Source organism: Alligator mississippiensis, chromosome 1 (genome assembly GCF_030867095.1).
Source record: "Alligator mississippiensis isolate rAllMis1 chromosome 1, rAllMis1, whole genome shotgun sequence".
NCBI classification, from domain to species: domain Eukaryota; kingdom Metazoa; phylum Chordata; order Crocodylia; family Alligatoridae; genus Alligator; species Alligator mississippiensis.
The window spans coordinates 99,560,652-99,574,669 of NC_081824.1; the positions used below are offsets into that span (position 1 = coordinate 99,560,652).

General features: G+C 41.7%; 1 protein-coding gene and 1 pseudogene across 2 annotated transcripts in view; one reads left to right on the plus strand and one right to left on the minus strand.

The window, feature by feature from the left end:
- The window catches only part of HS3ST5 (heparan sulfate-glucosamine 3-sulfotransferase 5), a 300,161-nt gene that overhangs the window by 41,809 nt on the left and 244,334 nt on the right, over positions 1–14,018 (minus strand). The gene's annotated exons all lie outside the window — the stretch shown is intronic.
- On the plus strand, positions 13,079–13,163 carry LOC132247975 (small nucleolar RNA U3; annotated as a pseudogene).

The following is a 14,018-nucleotide window of genomic DNA, read 5'->3' on the forward strand; positions in this document are numbered from 1 at the left end:
AAGCAATGACAGGTAAATAATAAGAATAAATCAACCTGCTCATTAACCTCTTGGCAAACTAAATTCTCTGTGCTCCAAAGGCCAGAATTTAATACAGTTCCTCTAAATCAAGGGATTGTTTCTGATGAATCCCATTCCTCAGTTCCCACATGTTAGCATGTTGGGAGAGTCACCGGCTATTTATAGTGGAAGTTTTTCAGTCGTTCATAAATATAAATGCTGGGTTATTTAGAGAAAATGGCATATGGTATTCCTGGGGGGGGGGAAATCATTACTTTAGTTTTGGTGTGTCTAATTACACTAAGTCTCTATCATACTCACCATCTACTCTAATTACCCAGGGAGTTGGCAGTGTTTAACAGTGAAGGAAGGAGTGCTCCTGTGTCCAATTAAGGTTTACTTTGAGGATTAATAAGTCATGTTTCATCAGCCCCACTGACCCAGAGGTGTTAATCTTCACCTCATCACTCTAATCTTAAACCAAAATTCTGTAGATCAAGAGTTGCAGAACAGTTGAGTTAATTGTCCCATTAAACTGATGAAGGCTTCAGATCCTTGTCCAATAACATACTATTCCCTAAGCTTCATTACTCTCCATGCTATAGATTAGAAAAAGTAGTAAAATGTCAGGGCCACAGATGTATCTTATCTTGGATTCTGTTCCATACTTAACTGTAGGCCATTTTATGCTACATGCATACACTAAAATGGAAGATTGTGATTCTTACAAATGGTTAAGTGAGATTTTATAAACACAACCAGCAAATTCATACAGTTGTCTGTTCTGGTCAACCTTGTAGGAAGGGCTTTAAACTAGGTTTCATGGGGCATGGTGATCGAAACCCTCCAGCAACAGAGCACTAACCCCAGAGGGAAGAGGCCTTTAAGAAGCAACTCAACTCTGGGAAAGGGCCAGAGAGTCTACATGGACTGCAACAAGTGTTAGAAAAAGGAAGCAACAAGGTTAATGTGGAAAATACACCTGATCTATGTATACAAATGTGAGAAGTATGGGGAAGAAACAAGATGAGTTGGAAGCTGCAGGTTGTAAAAAGAAATGTGATTGGCATCACCAGGACCTGGTAGGACGGGGCTTATGACTGGAATGTGAACATTAAGGCTTACACTTTGTTTTGGGGTTGTGAGAAAAGGTGGTGGTGTTGCCTTATACATCAGTTACACATCACATACATTTGTTCCCTGGTTCAGGAGGAAGAAGATGGCAAAGCAGAATGAATTTAGGTGAAGATGAAAGGTGAAAGATATGGCACTGCTATAATGGTGGGGGTTTATTATAGGCCACCAAATCCGGAAGAGGATGTGGATGAGGTACTCTTTAAGCAGGTGACAAATCTATCCAAAAGCTATGGGATGGTACTGATGGGAGACTTCAGTTTTCCAGACATCTGCTGGAAAAACATTGCAGCCAAACATGAAATGTCAAGCTAGTTCCTATCTTGTGTGAAGGACAACTTTCTTTTCCAGAAAGCAGAGGATACAACTAAGGGATCATTTATCTTGGATTTTGTCTTGACCAACAGGGAAGAACTGGTGGAGAATGTGAAGGTGATGGGTAACTTGGGAAGAAGTGATCACAATACGCTAGAATTCTAGATCCTGAGACAGGGAAAGCATAAGGTCAGCAAAAATAGGTTGTTAGATTTTTTAAAAGGTGATTTGATTTGATTTGATTCAAGGAGCTAATAGGCATGGTATCATGTGTGGATAGATTGAAGGATAAAGATGCGCAGGAGGGCTGGGAGCTTCTAAGCAGCATAGTATTGGAAGCCTAACAAGAATCTGTCCTGACATGATAGAAGCACAAGAAGAATAGCAAGAGACTGATATGGCTGCACAAGGAACTTCTAAAATGCCACAAATGCAAAAGGAAAGCATGTAGGCAATGGAAGAATGGGCATGCCATCCATACCAGGAAATAGGAAGGACTTGCAGGGACAAAATGAGGAAGGCAAAGATAAAGAATGAGCTTGTAAAGGAGGTTAAGGACAATGTAAGGAGGGCTTCCCGTGCCACCTAGAGTCGTGTTGCCTCCCAGTTGGAACAGTAGTATCTTGTAGTTGTAGATCGCCTGCCACGCCTTCAATGTTCTGGGAGATAAGTCTAGACACTCTGCCTAAGTGGCTGCTTGTCTTGTTCTTCCCTGCATGGGTCCCAAGATAGCTGTCTCTATCTATGGTTCTCTCTTTGTCACTCTCTTGTGGCTGAGGTCCTCTCTCTCTTTTCTGAGGGAGTAAAGTCACCCTCGCCTGCCTTTTCTTTGAGGCCCCTGAAGTTGTTTCCTTCACCCCCTGGGATCAGACTCACCAACTGCTCAAGCCTCCTGTCTCCAATTCTTGGTTGGACCTTGTCGGGTAAGGCACAGGGCCAGTGCTTACCCTCTGGCCCTCTATCCCTTCTTTCTTCACTGGGCTTCTCCCCTTCTCTCCTTCTCTTCTCGGATTTCTTTCTTATTCTGTCTCCTCCTAGGACGCTCCCTTGGTGTCCCTTAAAATTCCCGCTCTCCAGCTGGGTCCATCATGGCAGTTCCCTATTGGCTGCCTGCCTGACCCAGCTGTTCCCTCTTTGCTCGCTGGTGTGGTTCTTTCTTTTCCTGTGCCGCTTGTCTTTTTCAGTGTTTGGATTCCAGCAGCTGGGTCTGCTGCGGCAGCCTTTGATCTGCTGCGGCCCCAGCCAGGTCCTCCACTTGTCCTGACTGCAGCGCAGTTTGCCGCAGCTCCTCCACCTCTGTGAGGTAAGTTTTTCTCTTTTTTCTAGCCCTGCTCATGGCAGGGTGCTTCAGGTACCCTGTCACAGACAACAAGAAGAGGTTCTATAAGTATATTGGCCAGAAAAGAAAGACCAATGATGCTGTGGGTCCTCTGTTAACAAGCCAGGGGGAACTCCATAACTGAAGATACAAAGAAGGTGGAGCTACTCAGCAGCTACTTTGCCTCAGTCTTCACAAAATAATTAAGCTGCCAGACACCTAATAGGGATTATCTGGATTAGGAAGGTGGCAAGATGAGGGAGGAGATAACAAAAGAGATGGTCAGAGAGCTTTTGTTGGGTCTGAATGAATCCAAGTCAGCAGGGCTGGATGAGCTTCATCCCTGGGTCTTGAAAGAACTGGCAGAGAAGATCTTACAGCCCTTGGCAATGATCTTCATGAAGTCATTGGAGACAGGCCAGGTACCAGAGGACTGGAAAAGGGCCAACAAAGTGCCCCATTTAAAAAAAAAAAAAAAAAAAGGCAACAGTTGCAAGGAGGACCCAGGGAACTACAGACCAGTTAGTCTCAACGGAGTGCCTGGGAAATTACTGGACCATATCCTAAGGAAGGCCATTTGTAAGCATCTGGAGGAAGAAAGGCTCAGCCAACATGGATTAATGAAATATAAATCATGTCAAACAAACCTGATCTCCTGTGACAAAGTAACTGCTTGGGTAGATGAAGGGAATGCTGTGGATATAGTGTATCTGGACTTCAGCAAGGCTTTTGACATGATCCTACATGACCTTCTCATAAACACATTGGAGAAATGTGGGTTGGATAAAACTACTACAAGGTGGATAAATAACTGGCTCAATAGCCATAAGCAAAGGGTAATTATTAACAGGTCCATGTCATAATGGTAGGAGGTTTCAAGTGGAGTCCCACAGGGGTCTGTCCTCAGCCCTATGCTGTTCAACTTGTTGATGGAGTGTCTATGGATGGAGTGTCTATGATGTCTTTGGATGATGGCATAAAAAGCTTATTGAGCAACTGTGCAGACGACACAAAACTGGGATAGGATTGTCAACACACTGGAGGACGTGAGCACAATTCAGGAGGATCTTGACAAATTGGGAAGCTGGGATGAAGTTCAATGAGGGCAAATGCAAGGTGCTACACCTCAGAAGGAATAATCAAAAACATACATACGAAATGGGGGACACCTGGCTGGATGGCAGCTCTATGGAAGAGGACTTGGGAGTCTTGGTAGACCACATACTCAATATGAGTCTTCAGTGTGATGCAGCCGCACAAAAGGCCAATGCAATTTTGGGCTGCATCAACAGAAACATTAGGTGCAAGACATGGAAGGTGATAGAGCCTTTCTACTCAGCACTGGTTAGGCTTCATCTGGGGTACTGCATGCAGCTCTGGTCCCTACATTTAAAAAAGGACATAGAAAAGTTAGAGATGGTCCAGAGGTAGACAACAAAGATTATCAAGGATTTGAATGTGAGTCACACGAGGAGAGGATGAAGGAGCCACATGTTCAGCCTGTGGAAAAGGCACTTCAGTGGGGACGTTTTAGCAGTCTTCAAATACTTAAAGGACTGCCATTAAAGAAAAGGGAAAGCACCTTTTCTCTTTTGCTGCAGAGAGGAGGATGGAAGTTTCAGCAAAGTGAATTTAGATTGGTTACCAGAAAAACTTCTTTACTTTGAGAATAATGAGGCTGTGGACTAGACTGCCTAGGGAAGTTGTGGACTCTTCATTGCTGTAAGTGTTCAAGAAGAGGTTGGTCAGGGATAATCTCAGCATAGCTATGCCTAGTTTCTACCATGGGTATTTCCCATGTTTCTGGGATTTTCTGGTTCCTCCCGACCCTCCTCCCTCCCTCTTATTCTGCTATACATGTCAGGGTATTTTTAAGCCTCCCCAGAGACACTGAGCATTGGCTATAGTGCCAATTTTCCTGCTGGGACAAAGCTGGAGGTTCCTGGCTAGAGGTCTCTCCACTCAGGGTTAAACTGATCACCATATTTGGGGTCAGAGAGAAATTTTACCTCATGTTCAGATTGGTATGGGCTGTGGGGGTTTTTGCTTTCTTTTATAGCGGGGGTATGGCCCTCTCCCTGGGACCTCTTGAGCATATATTGACAACAATTCATAGAAGCAGGATGTTGGCTTTACCTGTGGCAGTTTAGGGTGTTAGGTCTATGTTGTATCAGAGTTGAGAGTAGTGTTATTTAGAGTTTAGATTATGAATTGTATGTGATACGTTGGATAGGGATGATCCTGCCTCAGGCAGGGGGTTAGACCAGATGACCTGTGAGGTCCCTTCCAGCCCTACTTCTCTATGAGTTCTATGAATTAAATAAATAAAACATATAGATAAATATTCTTGCATGATTTAAGGGAAACAAGGCACATGGATTTACGTTTCAGCATTTGTCTGCTATATACTTCAGTGAATTCTAGTATGTCCACATCATTGAGGAATACCATAGTGAAGCATGGTCTCCCCGCTCTATCTGTGCTACACATCAAAAGAAGGGAATGTAGCTGTCCTTAGTATGGTGCTGAGTAGATACCAAAAATATTCATCTTGAGTGTGGTTATTGGTACACATCTAATGCTGCACTAAGGGCAGCTGCATTATACTATAATGCAGACAATTTGCAGTTAGGTTCTATAGCCCTCATGAAGTCAAACAGTTGGGTCAAGTTCTCTATGGAGAATTATTATCCTGTTCACAATATCTCTTCCTCATTCTCAAAGAGCTTGTTTTGATGGTATGAGCTGGATGATTAAGAAGATGGGGATAGGTACGTTATTTTGATGGTCCATGTGTCTATGCATTGAACAGAGAGATAGAAAGAATGGGGGAGGAGGTAGACAGAGAGAAGTATGAGACTAAAGCCAGAAGAAAATGTTACTGGAGGACTGGATTTATGGTGAGTTACTGAACTGCAAAAACTTTTTTTTTTCCCCCACCTCATCTCCTTCCATGTCCACCATCATTACTGCATCTTTTCTCTCTCTTGACTAAGCTATTACCTACATTTCTCTCTCTTCATTCCCACTGACTCTTCCAAAATGACAGGTTCCATGTTCATTCCTCCCTCCTTTTAGCTACAGATGGGTGACGGGAAGATGCAAAGGTTCACTGAACTCGGTGGGATATAACATTCGTTTAAAGTTAAATATCCACTAAAAAGCTTTGCTGACTTGGGGCCAGAAAAGAAAAGTGAATGAACAACATATTTTTCTTCTCCTTTCCTCACCATGTGAAACACTTTTTCTTTTTAGTTCTTGATCATGAGAGATCTGCTTCTCTTTCCTACAATGAATTCACTCTGAACTTAACCCAAGATAAGTGAAATGTTAAGCAGCGCAATTGTTATTGCTGTTTTTACTAAAGATTTCTTTGAGAAAATGTAGCTGTTGGACAGTTTTCTCAGACAGCTGATATTTCATCCGGATATTTTTTGTATCTTGAAGATATTTTTAAATAGCTTCTTTTTGAAAAAAAAATCAGATAAACTATTATCATGTCTGCACTTTATACCCGGTGCTTAGAACTGGCACAAACCATTATACTGAAATCAAAGCACTTCATCCATTTAGGAAAAAAAAAAAGACAAGTGACTGGGACATTACAGGCTGTCACACATTTCATTTCCTACATTGGATTATTTAAATGACTAAAATTCTACCTTCAAATAACTTGGTTCCCCCATTACCAATTTTAAGTTAAACGTAACACTATAAGACAGATAATATTTACAAGGCCATCTTATGGCTCATCTACACTGTGGCAATGGAGTGTCTTAGCCAGGCTATGGCAGGGTAGGGCAGCATGTTTGGTCCACTCACACCCACAGATAGTCTCCAAATCTGGAAGGATGCTAGTGAAGACACTTGAAGGAATCCTTTCAAAGCTTTTCTTAAGCCTGTGATTTCTAATTTGCCTGCCAGTGGCTATGCTGGATAAATCTGTAGTGACCTGGAGTTTCTGCAATGTCTGGGTTTGGCATTTGCCAGCAGGCCATGGATAGCAGGGTGTGAGCAGGGCATCTCAGGCTCACTCTGGCTAGGACATGCCATTGCTGTGGTATAAGCAATTGATTATTGTTCTCTTTCATGTCCCTCCTTAAAAGTCTTATCTACTCTAATGCCTACAATGATAAAAAGACCCCGAACACACAAACAACTTCCTGTTACCCAGCAACCTCCTCTTCGTTTGAGAGAATTCAATCCCATGACTTCTGTCTCAGTGCCATACCCCCACACTATGGACTGTTTTGGAGAAGGTGTGTGTGTGTGCGTGTGTGTGAAGAGAAGGTACTCTTCATTCCTCCTGTTGAATCTGTTTCATTTTGCATAACATAATTAATGATTCATTGTGTCAAAGAAGGAGCAGCTTAGTGGGCAGAACATTTACTGGGGAGGGGTTGAAACCTCAGTTCTGCTCTCTACTCCAAGGAGTGTTTGTGTATTTTAGCCATAAACCTTTCATGTAAAATGTGTAAGTGGTCCATAGAGCAGGTCTGCCCCCCATCCCCAAGACATCTGACCTAGTCACTAGGCTATAGTGAACTAATATATCTTTTATTATTTTATGCAAACTGGGACAGCTTCAAGAGGCAGGGTGGTATATGTCCCCACTCTGGCTTCACCTACAGTCTGGTAGTTAAGGAACTCTTATTGTAGGTTTGAACCTTCTCAGGCTGAGAAGGGCACTAAATCCTGATCTTGCACTTGCTAAGTGCTCTTATTGCAAGTCTGTTACATAAAAGATGGACATTTCCCTCGTGTGGGACACTTCCTAAACTAGAAGCAGCACTTGAACATGTTGGATGAATTCATACTCTCAGACATGAATCAAGGCTCCTACCTATTTCAATGACTAGGCAAATAGGCTTGAGGATTCCAATAGGTAGATGGACAGCAGGGGCATGTTCATGTGGCTTGCGGCACCTCAAGCCTGCCTGAGGAGCTGCAAACTGCATGCGGTGCACATGCATCCATGTGCTGCACTGCAAATTTGAAGCAGAGTGCCAAAATTTCATACCAGGAACTCCTGGTACATATTAAAAAAAAAAAAAAAAAAAAAAGCAAAAAAGCAGTATGGAGCATGCTCCAGGGGCATGCACTAGAACAACTGGAGGCTGAGTCTTCTAGGGAGATACTCTGGCTCCCAGCCAGAGCATCTCCCCTCCTCTATGTCTACCATGGCTCCTCCAGCATGCCGAGAGCCAGAAAAAGTTGGGAACAGGCAGTCTGCCTGAAGCTGGGCATTTCGCCCCACACCACAGTGCACATGCAGGGCTGTGTGCAGCAGCAAAAAGTAGCACAAATCTGTGCCACTACTTTTTCTGCCACTGCAAGCACACACACCTGCATGTGGGGATGTGGCTCAGGGCTGTAAACAGATATTTAATTTGAGGCAGTTCTAATAGTCCTGGGTTCTGACTCAGATCAACACAGGAGAAGCAGAGCCCTTTACACACCTAGCTCTCCCAAGCTGCATTGCTGCTCCTCTGCCAGTATACACACAGCCTGACAGTTCTGTTTCTGGAATGAACTCTAATTAAGTCAAATGAGCTACAATTAACTCATGTACAATCATGGATGCCCCAGAAAAATCTGTTAGCACATTTTATCTGACATACTTCACAGGTACTTGAAGTGGGACAATGGGGTGAACACTTGCAGAATCCCACACAAAAGGCTTTCTCTTGGGAGAAATGCAATAGCTGGTTAAAGCCCAAGAAATTATGCATTGCAATGGTTAAGTACCTTTGAAGGTCTAGCCCTAAGTCCATATTTGTGTTCAGTTCTTTAGATATACAAGCAAAAATGTGTTTTTTTTTCCAAAGTTGGCTCAAGTAATTTCAATGATTCTCTGTCACTGTGCCCAGAAACGATAAGTGTAAGACCACACTGGAAATGGTGAGGTTGTCAAAAATAAGATCACTTATGCAAATAAAAAACCCAAACATTATTATGAGACAAGGAAAATGCTTGGAGGGTAGTTAATGTCAGATTGCTCCCATATATGTTTTTTTTTAAATAGATTTATAAATTGTAACCAGATTATAAGTGTTTTCCCTTTCATATTTCTTGATAATGTCTTTTATCATAGCATTTTAATGAATGAATATCTCTGCAGATTATATACAGATGATAGCTGTGGAAAAATTTTAGGTTTTTATTTACTAACAATCCCCTTGCGTTTTAATAATGCTAATGGATTGCAGTTGCAATACAACACTGAAAAAAGCTGCCTGGCATACTAGACAGAACACAGCACACTGAAAAAAACTATTAAGATAGTAGGACCCAAGATACTTTACCACCTTAACAGTGCTTTACCTTGCCGTTGCTAGATTATGTAACAATTGTAATGGTACTTAAGGGCTAGATTTAATATATGTATATAACAAAAAAAGCTTGGGGAATGTCTAGACTGATAGTTAGGCGGAGGCTTGAGTACAGACATACACTCAGGCACTACAAGTTAAGCACTGTGATTTTTAACTTTTTGGCCTCTAGCCCCTAGAAAAGAATTGAAGATCCATAGTGAAGTACCCAGGCTTCCTATTATGGTGCATGGGGAAAGAGATGATCATATGGATGATTAAAAGAATCCTCATGCTGAAAGTTGGCCAACAGGAAACACTGAGCATGAAGTTAAGGCTACACAGAGGTGCCTGTGGCCATTGACAATCTAAAGGTTTCAGTCCTCTCTTGGGGTGGATGGCTATGTCTATTCTGTGAAAGGACTGATTAGGATTCTTGTTTTCCTTTTAAAAAGCACCTGAAGAAGGTGTCTACTATTCCAAAATAACCTAGTTGACAGCACTTGCTCAGGAAGTCAGAGGCTTGTGTGATACGCCTATTTAAATCAACCTTTCCCACATCCCACCAGAGTAGAACCTGCAGGGACCAAGGAAAATTTCAGTGCAAATAGGGAGATCCCTAATGAGTTTTAGGGACTGAGAAACACCTGAGCAGGGGTTCTTTCCTTAAAGTTTGTGGTTTACAGGCCTACAGTTCACCTAGAGAGTCCAAAGGAGGGCCACCCGCATGATCAGGGGTCAGCAGGGCAGACCCTACGAGGAGAGGCTGAGGGACCTGAACCTGTTCAACCTCCAAAAGAGAAGGCTGAAAGGGAATCTAGTGGCAGTCTACAAACTAGTCAAGGGGTACCAGCAGGCATTGGGAGAGTCCCTGTTCCCCCGAGCAATCCCGGGAGTTACAAGAAACAACGGACACAAGCTAGAGGAGGGTGGTTTCAGGCTAGACACTAGGAAGCGCTATTTCACTGTCAGGGTGGCTAGGACCTGGAACCAACTTCCAAAAGAAGTGGTGCTTGCTCCTACCCTGGGGGTCTTTAAAAGGAGGCTGGACGAACATCTGGCCAGGGTCGTTTGACCCCAGTACTCTTTCTTGCCACGGCAGATGGTCAGACTAGATGATCTCCTCAGGTCCCTTCCAGCCCTACCAACTATGAAACTATAAATGCCATATGAAGTGCCTACATCCTTTTGGGGTCTAGCCCTAAGTCCCTTTGGGGAATAGTTTATGAATATTATTTTCTGAAATGTAAATAATGTCAATAAAAGTTTTCCATTCACTTACATAGGTTTGGGATCAGCATCCTTGCTCAGTATTTTTCCAAGGCAGCAGGTTCTATCTTGTGTTTGTACCAATTAAAGGGATACAAGGCTGATATAATTATCTAAGTTTATATCCCATGGGACCCAAGGTTTTAGTGATTTTCTTTCTTTTTTTAACTTGAAATGATTCATTCCTTTTACCAATAAAGCTAGGTGTGAGGCTGAGGAAGGAGAGGAAACTATGCATAGAGGCAGGCGTGCAGGCAGAGGAGAAAAGTATGTTCTTCCTTTCATAGACAGCAAATTGTAGATAGTGATGGATGGGCAGAGAGGTGGTGTATGGGGGATCCAAAGCAGAGAGGCCATCCTTTCTGAAAGAGCAGTGCTGCTCTCACTGCAGGCAGCCTGTGCATGTACAGATGACAGTGACTATACAAGGAGCACAAAGAACTGTGAAAATAAAGGAAAGAAGCACTGACAAAAATGTCTCTCACTAGGATGGTTTAATGAATCCAGATCTAAGATAAGAACTTACCCAAACTTCGCCCAGCTTTCAAACTAAATATAAACCTGCTTTATATTTAGCATGTCGTCCAAGATCAATTCAGGAAAGCTCGTTACTTATCTTGAGCATGAGCTCCAATATTGCCATTTTTAGCAAAAGGATACTCTTTGTTAGTTGCCACGTCAGAAAGTATAGCTCAGATTAGATAAAGCCTTAGTCATGGGCAATGTAATGCATTATACTGTGGGAATCTTTATGAAAGCTCTGAGATGGCTGTTCACTCTCCCATGGCAGGAAGGAGGGTAGAATAAGTACTTGTCGATATTTGAAATCAATTAGGAAGAAAGTACTATACTGTATTTACCCTAATCCAAGATTAGGGATCAGATTTAAGATCCCCCTCCCCCCCCCCCCCAAATAATTAGTTTCTATGCATGGAAAATTTCTAAATTTGTTTTAATTTTCTATTTATATAATCTAATTATTAGAAGGTAGTCTTAAAGTTGCCCTGCCCTTCCCTCCCCCCGAAAACAGGAGCAGCAAGGGGTACGTAGCAAGGCAAGCAGTGGCAGGGAGGCAGGCATTGGGAAAACAAGCAGCAGAACCCTGCCCCTGACCCCCACCTCTTGGTTCCCTTTCCTGCCCTTGTTAAATTGGGAAAAAAAGCTTGTCTCGGATTGAAGTAAATATGGTATTAGGTTGATTTTGAGCCAAAAACAATTGAGGTTTGTACTTGTTTCTGCAATGGAAGAAAACTTAGGTCAATTCTTGTATTCTTCTGAACAAACCTGTATACTCCTAGCTGTAGATTTAAAGCAATACATTAAGATACTCTAATTTCTCTTCTACTAGTCCTTATCTTGCTCTCAAGTTCTTGCATTGTAGCTATCATAATTCTGAAAGAGGAGTCCTATCATGAGGTCCTCAGAGCCTGTCAGTGCTGCTCCTTCCTGGGCAGAATTGATATTCCCTCATTGCTCTGCTCTTGTCAAAAAGTTCATATTTTAAGACAGCTTTATTGTGATTGATGATTTAAAAAAAACAAAAAATGATACCATGCGAGCTCATCTCTGTAACTTTGTTCTGTTTTAACATTATTTCCCTTACCTGTGGCATAACTTTTTTTTTCCGTTGGCCAATTTTCCCAAAGAAGAAATAGTCAGCCTCAGATGTACTCAGCATACGGTCCATGTTACCCCAGTAAAGGAAGGAAATTTGATGTCTGGACATGTGTATCCTTGTGGAAAAGGGTCTTATTTCACTTACTAACAAACACAGCAGTATGGCTAGTGGTACTTCTCTGGGGATAGCCTTGCTTTAAAAAAAAAAAATCAATACTGACTCTTGACACATTTTCATTTACATCAGTGCATGGCTTTCAGTCTGGGCACAAATCAATAGCCAGCTTTTAACACTGCTCAACTAGTTTGCTCTATGTAAAAGAAGAGATTTTCCTTGAGTGGCTTGTTTTTTTCCACTGGGCTTCAGGCTGTCTATCCACTATTAACACACTGTGATTCTGGGGAAGGAAGTTTGAGTTTACTTAGCTGCTCTTTCTGTGACTGATCAGAAGAGCTTGAACTACAGTATTAATCACATGACACTTTCTTCATCACCACTTACAGTCAATTGACTTTGTACTTAGTGAAAGTGTTTGAAGCAGCCGACTCAAATGTTCTGGAGGGCAAGAAGTCAATAGGAAGAAGAAAGATTTAGTTTCAAAACATACAGTACATGGCCTTTAAAACTGATGTTATGCCAGATATTCACTGGGTGCTTTACCACACTGTTGTTACATTAAAAAAGGTTTGTCATTTGCATGCCGGCTAGAGCACAATGGTGGCTCTCTAGAAGGCCCACGAAAAAGGGTATGGTAGCTATTATCTCATTTGCTATTTTTCTGAAAGTGCTAATCAAAGCTATATCTTTCCTTTCAATCTACATAAGTGATCAAGAGGCCAGGTAGTTTTATCAACTGGGGCTGAGTTTAAGAATTATTGTTTGATTTCAATTAACTTATCTTATAAATAATTGAGGACTGAGGTGTTTGGTTGCCTTTTAATATGTGTTGCAGACATATTACTAATACTAGAGAAATACTGAATACCAAGATAATAATGCCATCCAAGTTGTTAACAAGTGCTCATTTACCTAAGATAGAATTACTGTTTTAAGAAGTACTTAAACATATTGGACATGTTACGTGATGCATCTATTTAGAATACAAGAGAGTAGTAGACTATACTTTCAGGGATCATTTCTATAGTTGGTGACTAGAGAAGTGTGTCCGAAAGTGATCAATAGCCAAAGATATCTTATTACTAGCTTTGCCCACTAAGGCTTGAATACCTATCGTAACATCAATCAGCATTTTTTTTTCATGAGGACTCGAATGAAATTTTCACATGAAATAAAAATGAATCTTGAATGCAAGAATCCATTACATCTAGTTATTCAAATTAAAATCTTATAGTTACTTTCTGCTGTGAATGGGTTTCTTGTGGGAAGAATGCACAATGAAATAATCTATTATGACTACTTATTTCCAGTATATTTCAGATATACAAGATGAAATTATGGTCTTATATCTCTGCTGTGCACCATTCAAATGGTGATGAGAGGAGGTATGTGGCAGAAGGTCTCAGTCCTTTGGTTAACACTGGCCAATGGAGCAGCCTACAGGCTGCTGGATTTAAATTTCAGCAAGGACCACACAGAAATCAGGATATGGAGCCCTGCATAGAGTTTTTGTTGCCCTCACCTGTCAAAGGCACTTCAGAACTGACAGAATAAGGCCAATAAGCAGCTGTATCACAACTCTCTAAATACATGGCATTGAAACAAAGCCACTAGGCTGCCAGTCATATTATTAAACAAATGGGTTACACTTTTTATGGCATCAGCCAAGTTTCATACCATGACTTAAGGAGTCTTATTACTTTGAGGGATAAAATTAGCATCCCACAGAAGGAAGTTATTTATAAAATATACTGTGAACATTTTCCTTTACAGACAGATTTAGCCGTTCATAGATTTAGCAAAATTTTCATTGATTGCCCAGTATTATATGAATCAGCTTTCAGTCTCAGAGGGTGAAAATCAATGTTATTTGACTGTCCAAGTTTTCTTGACCTTTGTCTGTCAGGAGTTTTGAGTTACAGGACAGCATCTGTTT